Genomic DNA, 21,021 nt, shown 5'->3' with positions numbered 1-21,021 from the left:
GTGACCCTAAGGATCCTGTAGCAACTGATCTGGAATATGCTCTTACCGACCTTGGCCTCACCTTGTACATACAAGAACCGACCCACATCAAAGGCAGGACCATCGATTGGTTAGCCGGTTCCAACTGCAACATCCAGGTCCTCAATAACTCCCCTTGCTTATGGTCTGACCATCACATCATAACATTTAACATTGAAGCTACCCCGCGAGCCCTAACACCCATAGCCCCAGCCCTCCCCACCCGTAATAAAAAAAACATAACAAGAGACCAACTCCTCCCACTGCTACTCCCCTCTCTTAATGCAGCGACCAACGCCTGTTCTGATCCCACCTCCCTAGCAGACATCTACAACCAAACGATGCTCACGGCCATTGATACCATAGCACCAATTAAAACCAGGAAGGCTAAACCACGAGCACATCTCAACTCATGGTTCACTCCACAGCTAAGAATCCTCCGCAAAGCCAAACGCTGCGCGGAAAACCGTTGGAAAAGCCACCCTTCTGATGAGCATAAAGACGGCTTCCTTCTCGCCTCCCTCACTTATAAAGACGCCATCATCACTGCTAAAAAAGATTCGCTTAATAATCGTATCATGCAAGCCGACTCTAATTCCAAGGAACTCTTTAGAGTCCTAAAAGAGCTCGAAACCCCAGTCTCCCCGCCAGACACTTGCACGAAAGACAGCAAATGGTGTGCTAACATTTAAGCAGCCCTTCTAAACAAAATCTCTACGCTCCAATCTAAAATAAATGAAAAACAGGACTGCCTGAGGCGGGACAACCGCTCATTCTCCCCCACTAGGCCCACCTTCTCCAACTCTGCCAACATCAAACCTTTCACCTTCGCACCGCTCACTGTCACCGAAGTAGAAAGCATCATCCTCAGGATGAAACCTTCCAACTGCCAAGGTGACCCGTGCCCAGCTCCCATCATTAAGGACTCCGCCCATGACCTAGCCCCATTCATTACAACCTTCATTAACTCATCCTTTGAAACAGGTATTGTCCCGGACAACCGTAAAGACGCCTGGGTGATCCCGCTACTAAAAAAACCGTCCCTTGACCCAAGCATACCCACGAACTTCCGACCCATCACTACAGTACCTTTTCTGCTGAAGATACTGGACCGGGCAGCTTATCTGCAGATCCAAAACTACCTTGAATCTAACAATCTGTTAGGTCTACGAAAATCCGAATTTCGGCCCAGACATGGGACCGAAACGGCTTTACTAGACCTAAAAACCCAGATCGAAGTCCTGAAGGACAAGGGCAAATTAGCAATGCTATTACTCCTCGACCTCTCCGCCGCATTTGATTTGGTTAACCACCAGATCCTTTGCAGGCACCTCCACTCTGCTGCCAACTTCTCTCCCTCCGCAGCGGCCTGGATCAAATCCTTCCTGAGCAACAGATCTATGAGGGTCTTTGCACCCTCCGCTGCCGCAGCTCCCTCCCCTATTCATTGCGGTGTTCCTCAGGGTTCTTGCGTGTCACCTACTCTTTACAATATCTTCACGAAACCACTCTTTGATGTGCTTGATTATCTGGGTGTCTCCTACACCAACTATGCGGACGACACCCAGATACTCATTCCCATTTCTGGTGATTATCTTGCTGACACCAAGGCCCTCAATGACGTCTACTTGGTCATCCAAGCCTGGATGGCCCAGCACCAGCTATGTCTGAACGACGATAAGACGGAGCTACTTATCCTGGGTACTTCACAACGCCTTAGCAAACTTGAGCCATCCTATCAGTCATTCATCATAGACGGCAACTCCATACAAGTCTCGAAAGACACCAAAACACTAGGCTTTTACCTAGAATCCACCTTATCCTTGTCAAGACAAACTAATGCAGTCAGGTCCACCTCCGCCTACACGTGCAAACTCATTTCAGCCTGTAGACCTTTCCTCACCACCCACAATAGCGTCACACTAGCGAGAACACTTATCATGGCAAAAATAGATTACTGCAGTGCTCTATATTTAGGCACTAGCCAAGAAAACCTATCCAAACTCCAAACCACCCAGAACAATGCAATTCGAGCGGCCCTGAACATCCCTCGTAACCACCACATCTCAGAAGCCAGAACTAGCCTTAAGTGGTTACCCGTGAAGCAGAGAATTTCCCTAAAAACGCTTGCCCTCACGCACAAATGCCTAGCCAACAAGGCTTTGATCTATCTCTGCAGTCGGCTTTCGCGCCACTCCACTGCCCGTCCACTAAGAACTGCCCAGACTAACTGCCTTACTATCCCCAGGTTGAAGCTCCAAAAAGCCGGAGGCACCAGCTTCCCTGTCCTAGCCTCCAAACTTTGGAATACCCTCCCCGCTGCCATCAGAGCTGAAGACTCCTTCAACACCTTCAAGAATAAAACCAAATCCTGGCTCTTTGACCAGCAATAGTTGTGTCAGACATTTGCCCTACTTACCCAGCCCGCCTGTTCCCTTACATGATTTCCGGGCTGCTACCCTCCCAACTACCTCAGGGATACTTCCTCTGCTGAGCCTAGGGATACTGTACCCTGTGTAATATTTGTAATTATTAAGTTTGTTTTTTGCTGTTTTGACACACTTTTATTGTAATTTATATCCCTGTATGTTCTTTTCTTGCAACCTTGTACAAATTGCGCCCTGATGCCCTTGGGCCTGTTGGTTTGCGTGTTATAAATAAACAAATACAAATACAAATACCAGGCCCCCACCCATGTCTCCCAGCACCCCCACCCCCCAGCCACCGGGGGCAGCCTCCACCAGGCCCCCACCCATGTCTCCCACCACCCCCACCCCGCAGCCACCAGGGGCAGCCTCCACCAGGCCCCCACCCATGTATCCCACCACCCTCACCCCCCAGCACTGTGGGGCACCTGCCAGCATGCCCCACCCATTTCCAACGCATGTTCCCCACCACCCCCACCCCCCAGCAGTGCAGGGGCAGCCTCCACCAGGCCCCCACCCTTGTCTCACACCACCCCCACCCCCCAGCCACCAGGGGCAGCCTCCAACAGGCCCCCACCCCTGTCTCCCACCACCCCCACCCCCCCAGTCACCAGGGGCAGCCTCCACCAGGCCCCCACCCATTTCTCCCACCACCCCCACCCCCCAGCACTGTGGGGCACCTGCCAGCAGGCCCCACCCATGTCCAACACATGTTCCCCACCACCCCCAACCCCCAGCAGTGCAGGGGCAGCCTCCACCAGGCCCCCACCCATGTCTCCCACCACACCCACCCACCAGCACTGTGGGGCACCTGCCAGCAGGCCCCCACCCATGTCCAACTCATGTTCCCCACCACCCCCACCCCCAGCACTGTGGGGCACCTGCCAGCAGGCCCCCACCCATGTCCAACTCATGTTCCCCACCACCCCCACCCCCCAGCACTGTGGGGCACCTGCCAGCAGGCCCCCACCCATGTCCAACGCATGTTCCCCCACCACCCCCACCCCCCAGCAGTGCAGGGGCAGCCTCCACCAGGCCCCCACCCATGTCTCCCACCACCCCCCAGCACTGTGGGGCACCGGCCAGCAGGCCCCCACCCATGTCCAACTCATGTTCCCCCACCACCCCCACCCCCCAGCAGTGCAGGGGCAGCCTCCACCAGGCCCCCACCCATGTCTCACACCACCCCCACCCCCCAGCCACCAGGGGCAGCCTCCACCAGGCACCCACCCATGTCTCCCACCACCCCCACCCCCCCAGTCACCAGGGGCAGCCTCCACCAGGCCCCCACCCATGTCTCCCACCACCCCCACACCCCAGCACTGTGGGGCACCTGCCAGCAGGCCCGCACCCATGTCCAACTCATGTTCCCCACCACCCCCACTCCCCAGCACTGTGGGGCACCTGCCAGCAGGCCCCCACCCATGTCCAACTCATGTTCCCCACCACCCCCACCCCCCAGCAGTGCAGGGGCAGCCTCCACCAGGCCCCCACCCATGTCTCCCACCACCCCCACCCCCCCAGTCACCAGGGGCAGCCTCCACCAGGCCCCACCCATGTCTCCCACCACCCCCACCCCCCCAGTCACCAGGGGCAGCCTCCACCAGGCCCACACCCATGTCTCCCACCACCCCCACCCCCCAGCACTGTGGGGCACCTGCCAGCAGGCCCCACCCATGTCCAACGCATGTTCCCCACGACCCCCACCCCCCAGCAGTGCAGGGGCAGCCTCCACCACGCCCCCACCCATGTCTCCCAGCACCCCCACCCCCAGCCACCAGGGGCAGCCTCCATCCTCGCTCGAAGCAGTTTTACACTGCTTTCATCCGCCGGTAGGCGGAACCGCCGGCGGCCAGCATGAAGGCCACACAAAGGCCTGTTCCTGCGCCTGTGCCCCCATTCCATCCTTCCTCGCTGAGGGTAGAGGGCAGGAGCCCCCCCTCCCATCCACTCTACGCACACGGAGTGCATCCTCGCCGGCACCATCGAAGGGCCTGCCTGACCCTGTCTGCAAGAGTGCCTGACCCCCGCATGCCGGGCGTCGCGCGGCACGAAAGCGAGGCTGATCCTCTCTTGAAGCAGTTTTACACTGCTTTCATCCGCCGGTAGGCGGAACCGCCGGCGGCCAGCACGAAGGCCACACAAAGGCCTGTTCCTGCGCTTGTTACGCGCATGGGAGCGCGGCGTGGCCACCCCCCCTGCCCAATTTAAGCCTCCCCGACCGCCTTCTGCAAAACCCGAGGCAAGCTATCGGATCCAAGCATCCTAACATCTCCATTCATACAAGGAGATCCTACTGTAAGTACTTTGCCCCTGTCCTTGTCCAATTACTGAGTTTGCAATGTTACGACTCCTCCTCAGTCGGCCTATTTCAGTACCCCTTTTACTACGTGGACCGTCATTTCAAGGAGTATAATCTTGCATGCCAGTACCGGGGATACTACTGTAGCCATGTTCTCTGAGCCACTATTTTCTGAACGTGTTTCCGGCCACCCTTGAAACTCTCGAACTATAGCATATCATAAGTATATTGTGCCTCTGGGCCACTACTAGACCACCTTATAACTGTATTGTGCCTTAAGGTCTCTTACAGACCATTCAATTGTGTTGTGCCTTAAGGTCGTTTACAGACTATTTCAATTGTGTTGTGCCTTAAGGTCGTTTACAGACCACTTCAATTGTGTTGTGCCTTAAGGTCTCTTCCAGACCACTTCAATTGTGTTGTGCCTTAAGGTCGTTTACAGACCACTTCAATTGTGTTGTGCCTTAAGGTCTCTTTCAGACCACTTCAATTGTGTTGTGCCTTAAGGTCGTTTACAGACCACTTCAATTGTGTTGTGCCTTAAGGTCTCTTACAGACCATTCAATTGTGTTGTGCCTTAAGGTCTCTTACAGACTATTTCAATTGTGTTGTGCCTTAAGGTCTCTTACAGACCATTCAATTGTGTTGTGCCTTAAGGTCTCTTACAGTCTATTTCAATTGTGTTGTGCCTTAAGGTCGTTTACAGACCACTTCAATTGTGTTGTGCCTCTTGGTCGCCTACAGACCATTTCCTGTCCCTGCCAACTAGCTCATAGGGAACCCACTCTGGCAGCCAGCACCACCATCATGCACATCAGCGTGCGCCTTCTATTGCACTACCTCCTTACCACACATCTGTCCCTATTCACTCAACCACCCAAGTCAACCACTCCTACCATTGAGGCTAATAACCTGGCCTGCCCTTACCCACTTGACCTAGCGTCACCCACCATGACCTTGACACCCTCAACGAGTCCTTCAGTAACTACCGTTGACGCTCACCACCCCTGCAACCAGATTAACCAATACCTCAATGACCCAGCCCTCTGGCTCAAACACTTTGCCACAAAACCTACCCCCAACCAACCCTGCCCTCTCACTCTCAGGAACACGAGACTAGGCACCAGATTCCGCATTCGTCCTTCCCGCACCAACACTACCAAGCAAGCCCCACGCACTCCACCCAGCCCACCTTCGCCCACCGCCACTTGCAAAACTAAGACCACAGGGGTTAAATTGCCTGTGTTCAAGGGTGCCCTCATCAATGCTAGATCTCTCACAGCACACGCTCTTGACATAGCCGACCTTATCACCACTGCCGACCTTGACTTCATTGCCATATCCGAAACCTGGCTACATGCCGCCTCTGGCCCTTCTCTATCCTTGGCCTTACCGCCTGACTATGGCATCACTCGTTGTGACCGCTCCTCTACCCATACTAGAGGTGGCGGCGTGGCATTCATCCACAAAAACTCCCTTGACCTAAGAGTGGTATCCGAATCCAAACTTGAATCAGCTGAACTGCTGACAATCAAATTACTACTAACACCTAACCAAACGGCCACCCTTCACCTTATCTACAGGCCACCAGGGCCGGCACCCACCTTTGTCAGTGAAATTTCCACTCTTCTTCTTGACAAAACAAAAAACAACTCCCAAACAATCATCTTAGGTGACTTCAATCTTGGTCGCGGTGACCCTAAGGATCCTGTAGCAACTGATCTGGAATATGCTCTTACCGACCTTGGCCTCACCTTGTACATACAAGAACCGACCCACATCAAAGGCAGGACCATCGATTGGTTAGCCGGTTCCAACTGCAACATCCAGGTCCTCAATAACTCCCCTTGCTTATGGTCTGACCATCACATCATAACATTTAACATTGAAGCTACCCCGCGAGCCCTAACACCCATAGCCCCAGCCCTCCCCACCCGTAATAAAAAAAACATAACAAGAGACCAACTCCTCCCACTGCTACTCCCCTCTCTTAATGCAGCGACCAACGCCTGTTCTGATCCCACCTCCCTAGCAGACATCTACAACCAAACGATGCTCACGGCCATTGATACCATAGCACCAATTAAAACCAGGAAGGCTAAACCACGAGCACATCTCAACTCATGGTTCACTCCACAGCTAAGAATCCTCCGCAAAGCCAAACGCTGCGCGGAAAACCGTTGGAAAAGCCACCCTTCTGATGAGCATAAAGACGGCTTCCTTCTCGCCTCCCTCACTTATAAAGACGCCATCATCACTGCTAAAAAAGATTCGCTTAATAATCGTATCATGCAAGCCGACTCTAATTCCAAGGAACTCTTTAGAGTCCTAAAAGAGCTCGAAACCCCAGTCTCCCCGCCAGACACTTGCACGAAAGACAGCAAATGGTGTGCTAACATTTAAGCAGCCCTTCTAAACAAAATCTCTACGCTCCAATCTAAAATAAATGAAAAACAGGACTGCCTGAGGCGGGACAACCGCTCATTCTCCCCCACTAGGCCCACCTTCTCCAACTCTGCCAACATCAAACCTTTCACCTTCGCACCGCTCACTGTCACCGAAGTAGAAAGCATCATCCTCAGGATGAAACCTTCCAACTGCCAAGGTGACCCGTGCCCAGCTCCCATCATTAAGGACTCCGCCCATGACCTAGCCCCATTCATTACAACCTTCATTAACTCATCCTTTGAAACAGGTATTGTCCCGGACAACCGTAAAGACGCCTGGGTGATCCCGCTACTAAAAAAACCGTCCCTTGACCCAAGCATACCCACGAACTTCCGACCCATCACTACAGTACCTTTTCTGCTGAAGATACTGGACCGGGCAGCTTATCTGCAGATCCAAAACTACCTTGAATCTAACAATCTGTTAGGTCTACGAAAATCCGAATTTCGGCCCAGACATGGGACCGAAACGGCTTTACTAGACCTAAAAACCCAGATCGAAGTCCTGAAGGACAAGGGCAAATTAGCAATGCTATTACTCCTCGACCTCTCCGCCGCATTTGATTTGGTTAACCACCAGATCCTTTGCAGGCACCTCCACTCTGCTGCCAACTTCTCTCCCTCCGCAGCGGCCTGGATCAAATCCTTCCTGAGCAACAGATCTATGAGGGTCTTTGCACCCTCCGCTGCCGCAGCTCCCTCCCCTATTCATTGCGGTGTTCCTCAGGGTTCTTGCGTGTCACCTACTCTTTACAATATCTTCACGAAACCACTCTTTGATGTGCTTGATTATCTGGGTGTCTCCTACACCAACTATGCGGACGACACCCAGATACTCATTCCCATTTCTGGTGATTATCTTGCTGACACCAAGGCCCTCAATGACGTCTACTTGGTCATCCAAGCCTGGATGGCCCAGCACCAGCTATGTCTGAACGACGATAAGACGGAGCTACTTATCCTGGGTACTTCACAACGCCTTAGCAAACTTGAGCCATCCTATCAGTCATTCATCATAGACGGCAACTCCATACAAGTCTCGAAAGACACCAAAACACTAGGCTTTTACCTAGAATCCACCTTATCCTTGTCAAGACAAACTAATGCAGTCAGGTCCACCTCCGCCTACACGTGCAAACTCATTTCAGCCTGTAGACCTTTCCTCACCACCCACAATAGCGTCACACTAGCGAGAACACTTATCATGGCAAAAATAGATTACTGCAGTGCTCTATATTTAGGCACTAGCCAAGAAAACCTATCCAAACTCCAAACCACCCAGAACAATGCAATTCGAGCGGCCCTGAACATCCCTCGTAACCACCACATCTCAGAAGCCAGAACTAGCCTTAAGTGGTTACCCGTGAAGCAGAGAATTTCCCTAAAAACGCTTGCCCTCACGCACAAATGCCTAGCCAACAAGGCTTTGATCTATCTCTGCAGTCGGCTTTCGCGCCACTCCACTGCCCGTCCACTAAGAACTGCCCAGACTAACTGCCTTACTATCCCCAGGTTGAAGCTCCAAAAAGCCGGAGGCACCAGCTTCCCTGTCCTAGCCTCCAAACTTTGGAATACCCTCCCCGCTGCCATCAGAGCTGAAGACTCCTTCAACACCTTCAAGAATAAAACCAAATCCTGGCTCTTTGACCAGCAATAGTTGTGTCAGACATTTGCCCTACTTACCCAGCCCGCCTGTTCCCTTACATGATTTCCGGGCTGCTACCCTCCCAACTACCTCAGGGATACTTCCTCTGCTGAGCCTAGGGATACTGTACCCTGTGTAATATTTGTAATTATTAAGTTTGTTTTTTGCTGTTTTGACACACTTTTATTGTAATTTATATCCCTGTATGTTCTTTTCTTGCAACCTTGTACAAATTGCGCCCTGATGCCCTTGGGCCTGTTGGTTTGCGTGTTATAAATAAACAAATACAAATACAAATACCAGGCCCCCACCCATGTCTCCCAGCACCCCCACCCCCCAGCCACCGGGGGCAGCCTCCACCAGGCCCCCACCCATGTCTCCCACCACCCCCACCCCGCAGCCACCAGGGGCAGCCTCCACCAGGCCCCCACCCATGTATCCCACCACCCTCACCCCCCAGCACTGTGGGGCACCTGCCAGCATGCCCCACCCATTTCCAACGCATGTTCCCCACCACCCCCACCCCCCAGCAGTGCAGGGGCAGCCTCCACCAGGCCCCCACCCTTGTCTCACACCACCCCCACCCCCCAGCCACCAGGGGCAGCCTCCAACAGGCCCCCACCCCTGTCTCCCACCACCCCCACCCCCCCAGTCACCAGGGGCAGCCTCCACCAGGCCCCCACCCATTTCTCCCACCACCCCCACCCCCCAGCACTGTGGGGCACCTGCCAGCAGGCCCCACCCATGTCCAACACATGTTCCCCACCACCCCCAACCCCCAGCAGTGCAGGGGCAGCCTCCACCAGGCCCCCACCCATGTCTCCCACCACACCCACCCACCAGCACTGTGGGGCACCTGCCAGCAGGCCCCCACCCATGTCCAACTCATGTTCCCCACCACCCCCACCCCCAGCACTGTGGGGCACCTGCCAGCAGGCCCCCACCCATGTCCAACTCATGTTCCCCACCACCCCCACCCCCCAGCACTGTGGGGCACTTGCCAGCAGGCCCCCACCCATGCCCAACGCATGTTCCCCACCACCCCCACCCCCCAGCAGTGCAGGGGCACCCACCAGCAGGCCCCCATCCATGTCTCCCATCACCCCCACCCCCCAGCCACCAGGGGCAGCCTCCACCAGGCCCCACCCATGTCTCCCACCACCCCCACCCCCCAGACACCAGGGGCAGCCTCCACCAGGCACCTACCCATGTCTCCCACCACCCCCACCCCCCAGCAGTGCAGGGGCACCCACCACCAGGCCCCCACCCATGTTCCCCACCACCCCCACCCCCCAGCAGTGCAGGGGCAGCCTCCACCAGGCCCCCACCCATGTCTCCCACCACCCCCACCCCCCAGCCACCAGGGGCAGCCTCCACCAGGCCCCCACCCATGTCTCCCACCACCCCCACACCCCCCCAGTCACCAGGGGCAGCCTCCACCAGGCCCCCACCCATGTCTCCCACCACCCCCACCCCCAGCAGTGCAGGGGCACCCACCACCAGGCCCCCACCCATGTCTCCCACCACCCACACCCCCCAGCCACCAGGGGCAGCCTCCACCAGGCCCCCACCCATGTCTCCCACCACCCCCACCCCCCAGCACTGTGAGGCACCTGCAGGCAGGCCCCCGCCCATGTCCAACTCATGTTCCCCACCACCCCCACCCCCCAGCACTGTGGGGTACCTGCCAGCAGGCCCCCACCAATGTCCAACTCATGTTCCCCACCACCCCCACCCCCCAGCACTGTGGGGCACCTGCCAGCAGGCCCCCACCCATGTCCAACTCATGTTCCCCACCACCCCCAGCAGTGCAGGGGCAGCCTCCACCAAGCCCCCACCCATGTCTCCCAGCACCCCACCCCCCAGCCACCAGGGGCAGCCTCCACCAGGCCCGCACCCATGTCTCCCACCCCCCAGCACTGTGAGGCACCTGCCAGCAGGCCCCCACCCATGTCCAACTCAAGTTCCCCACCACCCCACCCCCCAGCACTGTGGGGCACCTGCCAGCAGGCCCCCACCCATGTCCAACTCATGTTCCCCACCACCCCCACCCCCCAGCACTGTGGGGCACCTGCCAGCAGGCCCCCACCCATGTCCAACTCATGTTCCCCACCACCCCCACCCCCCAGCACTGTGGGGCACCTGCCAGCAGGCCCCCACCCATGTCCAACTCATGTTCCCCACCACCCCCACACCCCAGCAGTGCAGGGGCATCCACCACCAGGCCCTCACCCATGTCTACCACCACCCCCACCCCCCAGCACTGTGGGGCACCTGCCAGCAGGCCCCCACCCATGTCCAACTCATGTTCCCCACCACCCCCACCCCCCAGCACTGTGGGGCACCTGCCAGCAGGCCCGCACCCATGTGCAACTCATGTTCCCCAGCCAACATGTCAACACAATCTAGATCCCTGGTCCCTATGGTCAGCCTCCAAATGCAAAACACCCACCCGAGTATTGCATCCACCCACTCATAATTTGCAATTACATCACAGAACACCAATTGCAAGTTCCGAAACAGACACATTTCACTCACATACACCCAATGGGTGTCGTGAATCTCAAAACACATATCATGAAATGCATGAAACCAATGAGATACCACACATTGAAGTTCACCAAAAAAAATATGTATTAAAGGAAACATAAATAGAATAAAAAATGAAGAAACAGAAACGTGAATGTACAAAAATGAAAAGAAGCATGTCCGTTAAAAAAAGCAAAACCAAAAATAAAATTCCAAAGTAATGTTGTCCAAAGTCAATGTCCACAAAACAAAATCCAATGGGAAATAAAAAAGAAAGCCATTGCTCCATGGTTAAAAAGTGAAAAAAAGATACAATCCAACTGTGAACTATGTACATGGGAACAAGCCAGGGTCCATTATCCCAACAAAATAAAGGAAGCCTATCTAACTACACTAACTAATAAAATAAACTATATACAAAAATGTGGCCAATGTCCAAAAGGTCCAAATAAAATAAAAACAAAAATGAAACCTAACACTACCTACATAACTATGTACAAGGGCAGCGGGCTAGTTTCACGGCTCACTTGTGGAAGTAACGGGCCAGGGCATCATCGAACTCCTCCTCAATGTCCCGGAGGCGGTCCTCCTCCATGGCCCCGAGGGTCCGCAGGGCCGTCGACGTCTCCACCTCCAAACCCCTGCGGATTGCCTCGAGGCACTCGGCCCGCCTCAGGGCCCTCCGCATGGAGTTCTCCGCCCTGACCATTGTGAGCCGTGCCTCTTCCGCCCGCTGCCGCTCCGCATCTATGGCGTGGCCCAACCGCTGCCACACGGAAGACACTGTCTGTCCTGGGTCCTCCTGCCCTCCGGCCGATGCCTGCCCCTCCGATGTTGAAGGCCCCGAGCCTTCATGGCTCCCACCACGTTGCTGCTGCTGCTGTGCCTCTGCCCGTGCACTGCCTCCTGCTGCCTGCACATCCTCCGCCGGCTGGGGTGCAATCGTTGATGTGGCCACCCCTGCTGGACGTCCGACTCCCGACTGTGGCAGGGATGCCTCCTCCACCAGCCTGGCTGCACCGTCAGAGGCAGCTCCACAGGGCACCCAGGTGACTGATGGGTGAGAAGATGGCACAGAGGACGACTGGCGCGTAGGGGGTCCAGTTGAGGAGGGGGTCGGAGCAAGCCCCATCAGACGGAGGAATCCGGCCTGGGTGACCTGTCCAAGCAGGCTGACGTGGTCAACGAGCCATTCCAGATGACTTGCAGCCTCTTCATGAAAAGACTGCAGGTCACCTCGCATGGCCCGTTGACGCAACGCCACACCAGCCAGGACAGGCTCAACCCGGACCTGGATAGCCATGTCCGCAGGCATGCGAAGGCCAGTTGACGTGAGCTCATCCCCTGCCTGAAAACGGGTCTGGACGTAGGCATCCCTGCTGGTGCAAGATGATGCAGGGACGGGATCAGGGACAGGATTGCACACAGGCACCTCCGCGGCGGCCTGTGCTGCCTCCTGTCCCTGGTCCTGCACTGCACCACTAGCACCAGTGGGATCCCCACCTCCAGACCCCATCTCTGGTGCTTGCACGGCCTCCTCCTCCACCAAACCCCCCACCAACCTGGATGACTCCGTGCCATCTTCCCCCGTTGGGCCCTGTGGGGTCCCAGCTGCCCCTTCTGCTGCCGATGAGTCCAACTCCAACCTCCGCCTCTTGGACCTCCCCCCGGCAGCTGCGGCCTGGGACGCTGCACCGGACTCCTCACTCCCCGACGAGATGACAACATGGGAGGGGAGCCGGGCCTTGCGTCTCCGGCTGGCGGTGGGATCCCCGCCGCTGTGCTCCACAGCACCTTCTCCGCCCTCTTCATCAGTTGACGCTGCAGACAGGGAGAAACAAAACACAGGCATCAGGGCATTGTACAATGGACACATACACACATGACAGTTGTACATGAGTGGCATTGACAAACCTCAGACATGTCATCACAATCTCCAACACACATGTCATTACAACTCGCACACATGAGCCATACCACAGCCATATCGCAACTGCCACCACCATCCATACACATACAACAGCATGAGCAGCCAAAGGTGAGCCAGACATCACATGCAACACAGGAAGTGCACTACACATGTACACACACCACCACACTTGCATGCATGTGTACACCTCTGCCAAGTGTTGCAGTGTTCAGACGGGCATCCATGTCACATCTGCCAATCAGACTTCCACATACCGCTGTCACATGCATCCATGTTGCATCACTGTTGCACCCTTGTCAAATACACACACATGCACATGTACACAGTGCTGATACATGCAGCCAAAAACAACATACATGCATGACATTACGGACATGTCTACTTACATACACATTCATCCAAACATGTGTGCCCACACAACTGCATTTGGCATGCAAGCCTACACACACAAGCACCATCCATGTCTCACACATTACAGCCCTCGCATATGTCAGCCCCACGGCCCTGTACACCCCCACCCATACTCGACCCCATACAAACAGATGTGCAACCTGCACACTACTGAATAATCACCACACGCACTGCTCACAATCAGGATGCATGTACACTCACCGCTCGACTCCAGACGGGTCTGCTTCTCAAGGACCTAGACGTGGAGCGCTGGGGATATGCGTTCCAGGACCCTCATCTGTTCTTCCGACAAGTGGCCCCGGCGCCCCTTGGCATCCGCTGCCTTCAAGAGGCGCCGGGCCTTGTTCAGGGTCCTGGATCTGAAGTCCTCCCAGCGCTTCTTGACATGTTGTAAGTCGCGGACTGCCACCCCCTCCGCGTTGATGGCAGTCACGATGTCAGTCCAGATCCGAGTCCGTCCTTCCTTGTTGGCGCGGGAACTTCCGAAGAGGGCATCATACTGCCCCAGGACTTGCTCCACCAGGACACCAACTTCGGTGGCACTGAAGCTGGTGCCCCTCTGCCTCTCTGGCCGGGGGTTGTCAGTGGCCCCAGATGGTGTTTTCCTCGACATGACAACCCCAGAGGCAGGAGTGGGTGGGCAACTGCGTCCTGGGGCTGGGCTGTGGAGCGATGGAATCCCAGTCGGGAGTCTTCGGTTCCAGCAGGGGTGGTCACAGCAACAGTACCCCTGGCTGATGTGCAGGCAGCAAATGGCAGGGCACGTGGGCAGCAGGCAGACAGGCAGCAGCAGATGGCAGGTGGGAGCATGCTCGGGGCTCTGGGGGGTAGTAGTTCAGCCTTCTGGGCAGGAGCGTGGTCTTCCGTGTGCTTACACGTGGCCAGCTTGATACGGAGTGATTTGGCACGTGAAAAATCTGCACGTCAGCGTGTAATTCGAGGAAAGGCCCTTAGCGCGTAAGTGCGTCTGCACGCATACGCATTTTCATTGAACAGAAGGCCCCTCAAGCGCAAGCGCCCCTGTGACGTGACGCGTACAGACGTGCATGGGCATTTCAGCGCGCGTGAAAAACTGCACATCCGCATGTAATACGAGGAAAGGGCCCATGCGCGTAAGCGCGCTTGGAAACAGCATGTCCGCGTGTAATACGAGGAAAGGGCCCATGCGCATAAGCGTGCGTGGAAAACTGCACGTCCGCGTGTAATACAAGGAAAGGGCCCATGCGCATAAGCGCGCGTGAAAAACTGCACGTCCGCATGTAATACGAGGAAAGGGCCCATGCGCGTAAGTGACGTGACGCGCGCGTGCGTTTCCCTCAGCACGGGTTAAAGGTGAGCGGGCCCAGCAGTTCGCTGTATGTGCCTTTCATGGAGACCGACGTGTGTTGCTGCTTCCTGTTGTTTCGCGCGCCATCACAACTTCACACTTATCAAGGACGTATCTCTTCTTTTGGCGTGGGTATTGTCTACGTGTGTTTTTCTGCATCGCGCTAGTCAGACGGTGAGTCGCACACGCTCTTTTTCCCACTGCGGGTGCCCCTGTGTATCGCACCCATTTTCGATGTCATAGTAGCCTGCGTGTCCCACGCGTATGCGTTATTCGTGTTACTGGGTGCCACCCCGTACTGCGGGAGGTTGAATCCACGCACATAGGCTGCAGGGTTGCATGCACGGTTTTACTGCAGTTTTGGGGTGCCTGAGCGTTGCGTGACCCGTCACCACATCACCAGGGTCACATACAGCCTTGCAGGTGCAGGGGGGCTGTTAACATCTTGCTTCCCACCCCCTTCACCCCAATTGCCCAGGTCAATTGTGGTGTACACCTCCCATTGGCACCACTCCATCTGTGCCAGCACTACTACATCTGTGCCATGGTTGGGAGGCCACCAAAGGTGAGGGGCGCCTCAGCTGGGCGTACTCCTCGTGGCGGGCATGGTCGGGGACGTGGCAGTGGTGACCAGGGAGTAGGGGGACTCCAGGGTGTCCAGGGCAGCCACAGAGGGGGAAGAGGCAGGGGTGCGCCACTTGAGCACAATGTTGTGCCATGTGTCGGTGCAGCCATGCCACCACCCCCTTTGGTTCCGGGGGATGCAGCTCCTGCATCTGGCACTGGCACCCATATGACCCGGCAGTCCGTTCCATCGACTGCCACGGGCCCAAGGGTAGTGGTAGCTGCAGGTGCAGCTGTGGACACCGCCACCCAGGCCCAGGGTCTGCCAGCGCAGGCTGCGTTGGCACTTGAAGAGCCCTTGGTAGATCTCCAACAGGCCAGGGGGGAAACCATAGGGGCAGGCCGGGCTGCTCAGACCAAGACACGTGTCCCTTGGGCAGTCATGTCATCTGCTGCCCCGAACAGCTGGGTGTTGGCAAGTGCAGGGGCAGATGCACCCAACAGCACCCCGGTTTTGAGTCTGCCAACCAGGACCGTTGTGGTCAATGACCCTGCCACAGCTGATGTTGCTGCGCAGGTTCCATTAGTGGGCACCCAGCTGCCACTGACACAAGTCAGGCCTTTGGTCATCCCTCCACCTGCCACTCCCTTGGCTCAATCCACCGAACCCACCGGCCATACTGGTCAGGGCGGCATTAGCCAGCCAGGGTCTGCGCCACAGTCCAAGAGGAGGAAGGTTGCACCTGCAGAGGAAGAAGCCTTTCTGTAAGCAGGAACTGGACTTCCTCATGGACTACGTGCAGGGCCACAGCCGTGACATGCCAGTGGGTGCCAATAGTCAGACTACGGCTGCCCAACGTGACACCCACTGGAAGCATGTTGCAGAACATGTCAGTTCATTCGGCCAGGAGGTGCGCACGGCGCAGGAGTGCAAGAATCTTTGGAATGACATCAAGCGCAGCACTAAGGCCAAGCGTGCCTCAAATTACAACTTGACTCTGGTGACTGGCGGTGGGCCTGCACCAGAGGAGCAAGAACTCACTCCGCATGAGGCTCTCGTTGCGGAGTTCATACCACCTGAATTGGCCGAAGGAGTGGGAGAGATGCTGGACTTTGATGCCCAGTCCAGTGAGTGTTGATGCGTGTTTGTTGAGGACGTGTGTTTCACTTGTGGGATGTGTTGTGCATGATTGCTGCTACATGTGACGTGTACATGGTTCTGATGTGTAAGTAATGTAATGCTACCGTCATGCATGTCTCCTCTGCCTGCATGCGGGACTCCATGTAGGCATGCTCCCTTGCCCCTCCTCCGCCACTCTGCACCCCAGTTCCACCTTTGCACTGGTCTGCCAATGTGTACTTTCTTGTTCATGTGTCCTGTGTAGATGCTAACTTCCAGCGTAGAATCTGCCAGACATATGCCATGTGGTACAGCCTTAGTACTCGATGCAGGGTATCTCACTTGTACTGTGCATCGGTCAGATGTCCCGCAGGGACATGAGTGCCCATTCATGCTCCATGTGCATTGCACGCATGCCCTTATGTGTCCTTGACTGGATGATCACTGTAATATAAGTCCTTGGTTACATACATTGCCTGCCATCTCATCAGCCTTCCCCTGTCAACTGTGGCTCAGTCCTGCGTTGAACACATGTTTAGGCTCTGACAATCTGTGTGGCTCACAGGCCTCAGCCTGTTCAATGGCCAAAGACTCTGTCCAACTCTTGTTGTGTCTTCTTCACACGTGGGCGGCCTCCGGAGTTTCCATCATGTGTCCTGCCCACTGTCCCAGCATCATTTGCAGTGTTGTAATTTGAATCACATTAAGCTGTTGATGCCAGTCAACACTGCCTGTCAATACACAGGTGTATGGTCAGCCTTTTGATACCATGCTAGGCATCCCTGCTTTGGTACTGGGGTGGAGGGGTGCTTGGCTTCTAGACATGGTACACATTGAATGCACAATGCACGTGATGCCTGAATTTGACATTGCACTTCCTTCACATTTCCTGGCACACTCCATGTAGTGCTTGTACATGTAGGTAGTGAGTGGCGTACACATTTTCTGCACTGCATAGACCCACTTCCATGGAAACTGCCACCTTTCAACAGGTCTGATCACAGAAGCTATTCAAAGTAGACCCAGCATGCATGCCAGGTCATATGTTGTGTGTCACATGTCTGCCGGATGCCTTTGCTGTCGTCGTGTGTGTGTGTCGTGTGCTTCTGACATGTGTATTGACCTTTTTCTCTCTATTTTTCAGGTGATGACGCAATGGAGGCGGAGGATGGTGTTGTCATGCCAGACACAGGGTTGGTAACACCACATCAACCAGGCACTAGTGGGGGTCGTGGGGTGGTAGGCCACGAAAAACCCCCAAGTGCTGCAGTCCATCTTGTCTCTGGCTGCCTATGAGTCCAGCCTTGATGACGACTCTGACGTCCATGTTGAGTTGGATGAGCATCAAGTCCATGTGTCAGGGGTGAGTGATTCTGATGTGGACACTCCTCTGTCTGCGACACCTGCACTGAGGGATCAGACAGTCTTGGTTCCTCCGCCCGTGGTGGATCGGGACGCAGGGTCACCCTCCACACCAGTCACTGATGTGCCTGGGACATCACGTCGACGGGGGCATGTAGTTGTGCAGCCGCAGGCGGTGCCAACACAGCGAGGACCCCCGGTCCTTGGGTCCCGCATGGGTCAAGCCCGGCAACGCGGACGCCGCGCGCAACCGCTGTATAGTGAGTCGGAGCAAGACATGACTGCCAATTCCGAACGGCAGGGGGCAGCAATGGAGAACATCGCTGAGAGCATGGAGCGTGTGGCCCGATCTGTGCTCCCCACTGCTAGGCAGGTGCTTCTCCAGCAGCAGGCGGCACGGTCCACGGCCCGCTCACTCAGGCTGGGCATGGCGGCCTCAGACAGGGCACGCCAGGCTGAAATGTCGTCTCTGCGTCAAGCAATTGCTGCTCACGCAGAGGCGCACATGGATGCCCTGAGGGAGGAGTATGCTTCACTCAGATCCACTCTGGGTGTCCTTATGATGTCCCAGAGGCAGCAGGCAGAGGAGAGGTTTGCACAGCTTGAGCTTACCATCTCGGCTGAGCTACAGGCTTGCCAGGAGGTGCAGCGGTTGTCCAGCCAGGCCTTGCAGGAGGAACTCCGTGTTACACGTGCTACCTTGCAAGAGGAAGCACGTGTATCACGTGAGGTTCTGCATGCAGACCTACGTCACATCGCCACACAGAAAAAGGCTCACCCGTCCGGCAGACTTGCTGCCGACGAGGGGCAAGCTGCGGCTAGGCGTGGCCAGGCTACTGTGCCACGTCCTCCTTTCCAGGATGAGCCAGAATCGGACGACCATCTATCTCCCACATAGGTCGTGCTGTGCAGGCGTTGAGCCCATGGAGGATTTTTTTTTTGGCTCAGCATCATCGCATGTGGATGTTGAGCAGCACCCTGTACCTCCCCCCTGGGTGCCCCCCCCCCCCCCCGGGTCGTATGTGGCCATTTTTGATTTTTCTTTTAGTTTAGTTAGTTAAGTTTCTGTTTGATAGTTAGTTTAAATAGGTAAAGTAGGTTTTCCATAGTTAGTGTAATTAGTTAATAGTTGAGTTAGTTTAAAATTGCTAGTCTATTGTGCTTTCATGTGATGGTGCGGTGCTTTGTGGCTTTTGAAGGCATCCACTGTCTGTTCCAGCTGGGCCCTTCATGGTTGTCTTGTGTATGTGTTTGCTGCTTGGGGTCCTTGACTCACATATGCCACTCCTGCCTCCCTTATCCATGGGCTCGCAAGGATGGTTCGGTGTTACAGCATTTTACACAAGGGCTTTGGACTGTCATATCTGTGGCATGTCTGGTGCTGTGTGACTTGTGTTGACACCACTCGTGGGGATGATTTAGGTGTCATTGTCCACTGTTCAGCTTTTGCTAGATGGGGTGTGTCATGATTAATGTGGACATTGATTGCTATGCATTGTGGGGTATGTTTCATATCTTTCCTGTACATGTGCTTGTTGCAATTCATGCTGTAGATAGTGTTCCACACTTTGGAGGTGAAAGACGGACTGATGGTGTGATTTGTGATGTGACTCTCTGACATGGTCAAGTAATGAGATGTCTGATGAGACACACACATATGACTTTGAAGCATTAATCATGTGTTTCATGCCCTTTCTGCAGGGGGATGAGCCTCCAGAGCACCTTTGCCAGCAGACATGGCCCATTGGACGACGGAATTCTGGACCCGTTTGTTGGTGCCCACATGCACATGTGTGCACAAGCAGAGGCACAGTGATTGCAGACCCACATCCTAGAACTGCTGACATGTTCCAATGAACTCCAGGCAAGGTGAGCATCACAGGGGGGCCACGACACAGCAAAGCTTGCACCAGGCGAGTTGCACATGCAGGCTTAGTCACAGCACTGAGGGTGAGCTTAGACGAATATTGGTGTTGAAGCACACAATGCAGCTCAGATGTGTTTGTGGACTGATGGATGTTGATAGTAGGGTTGTCTGGGACACATGCAGGGGCAGTGGCACATACCCTCTGGTACACCAAGGTCCATTGAGGCACTTGTATCAACCATGTAGCCTTCCGAGACATGGAAAGGGGCAGCTCACAGGGACATACAGCAAGGGACAAACTCGGGTGCAGTGCATGTCTTTTCCACGTACTTCATGATAAATGCACTGCTAACTTTGTTTCGGTCATGGTGGTACGCAACTTGCTCTGTAGTCGTGGCTTGCTATATGGGTCTGTCTGCTTACCCAGGGAACATTGCATGTTGTGTGAATTGTGACACATTGGTGTTCCATTTGCCACGCACCAACCAGCGGCTGCCTTACTGCATTGACTGTGTATGACCCGTCACAGGGGTGATGTTATATATGGGTATGAAGCATCAACCACAGATTGTCTGTTTGTAGAGTAGTTTGTTGCTATGGGGCATGTTTGGTGTTGTGTTTTTGTGTAATTGGCACGTTCAGGTTGTTGACTGTGGCTCTCTTTGCAGCATTGCAGTGCTCCTGTAACCGGACCTGAGAGTGCGCAGGCAGGAGGCCAGCACTCAAAACCAGAGCTAAGTGTCTTGTTGTTTTTCTTACGAACTGCTCTGCATAGGCTTGCTGGGGAGTGTACTGATGCATGGAAGTTATGTGTGGTTCAATTTGGTATGTTTTTTTCTCCCTAATTACCCGTGATCCTATGCAATTTTGAAACCTGTACCCTCTACCCGGTGTTCCTGCTTCCCGTGCCTATCCAAGCAACGTTCCCTGACCCTCTTTCCCCACTGGGGTTGCGCATGCCTGTGTAAGCCCCGAACTTGCAGGCGCCAAAACCCTAGAGGGGGTGGTTGGTTCGTACCACTCCTGAGCCTGGACTACAGAAGGCCATGACAATGATGTCCAAGTTTGTTTGG

Source organism: Ambystoma mexicanum, chromosome 9 (genome assembly GCF_040938575.1).
Source record: "Ambystoma mexicanum isolate Mex_15411 chromosome 9, UKY_AmexF1_1, whole genome shotgun sequence".
Lineage (NCBI taxonomy): Eukaryota > Metazoa > Chordata > Amphibia > Caudata > Ambystomatidae > Ambystoma > Ambystoma mexicanum.
The sequence above is the reverse complement of the archived record's forward strand: the minus strand, read 5'-3'. Positions refer to the sequence as shown.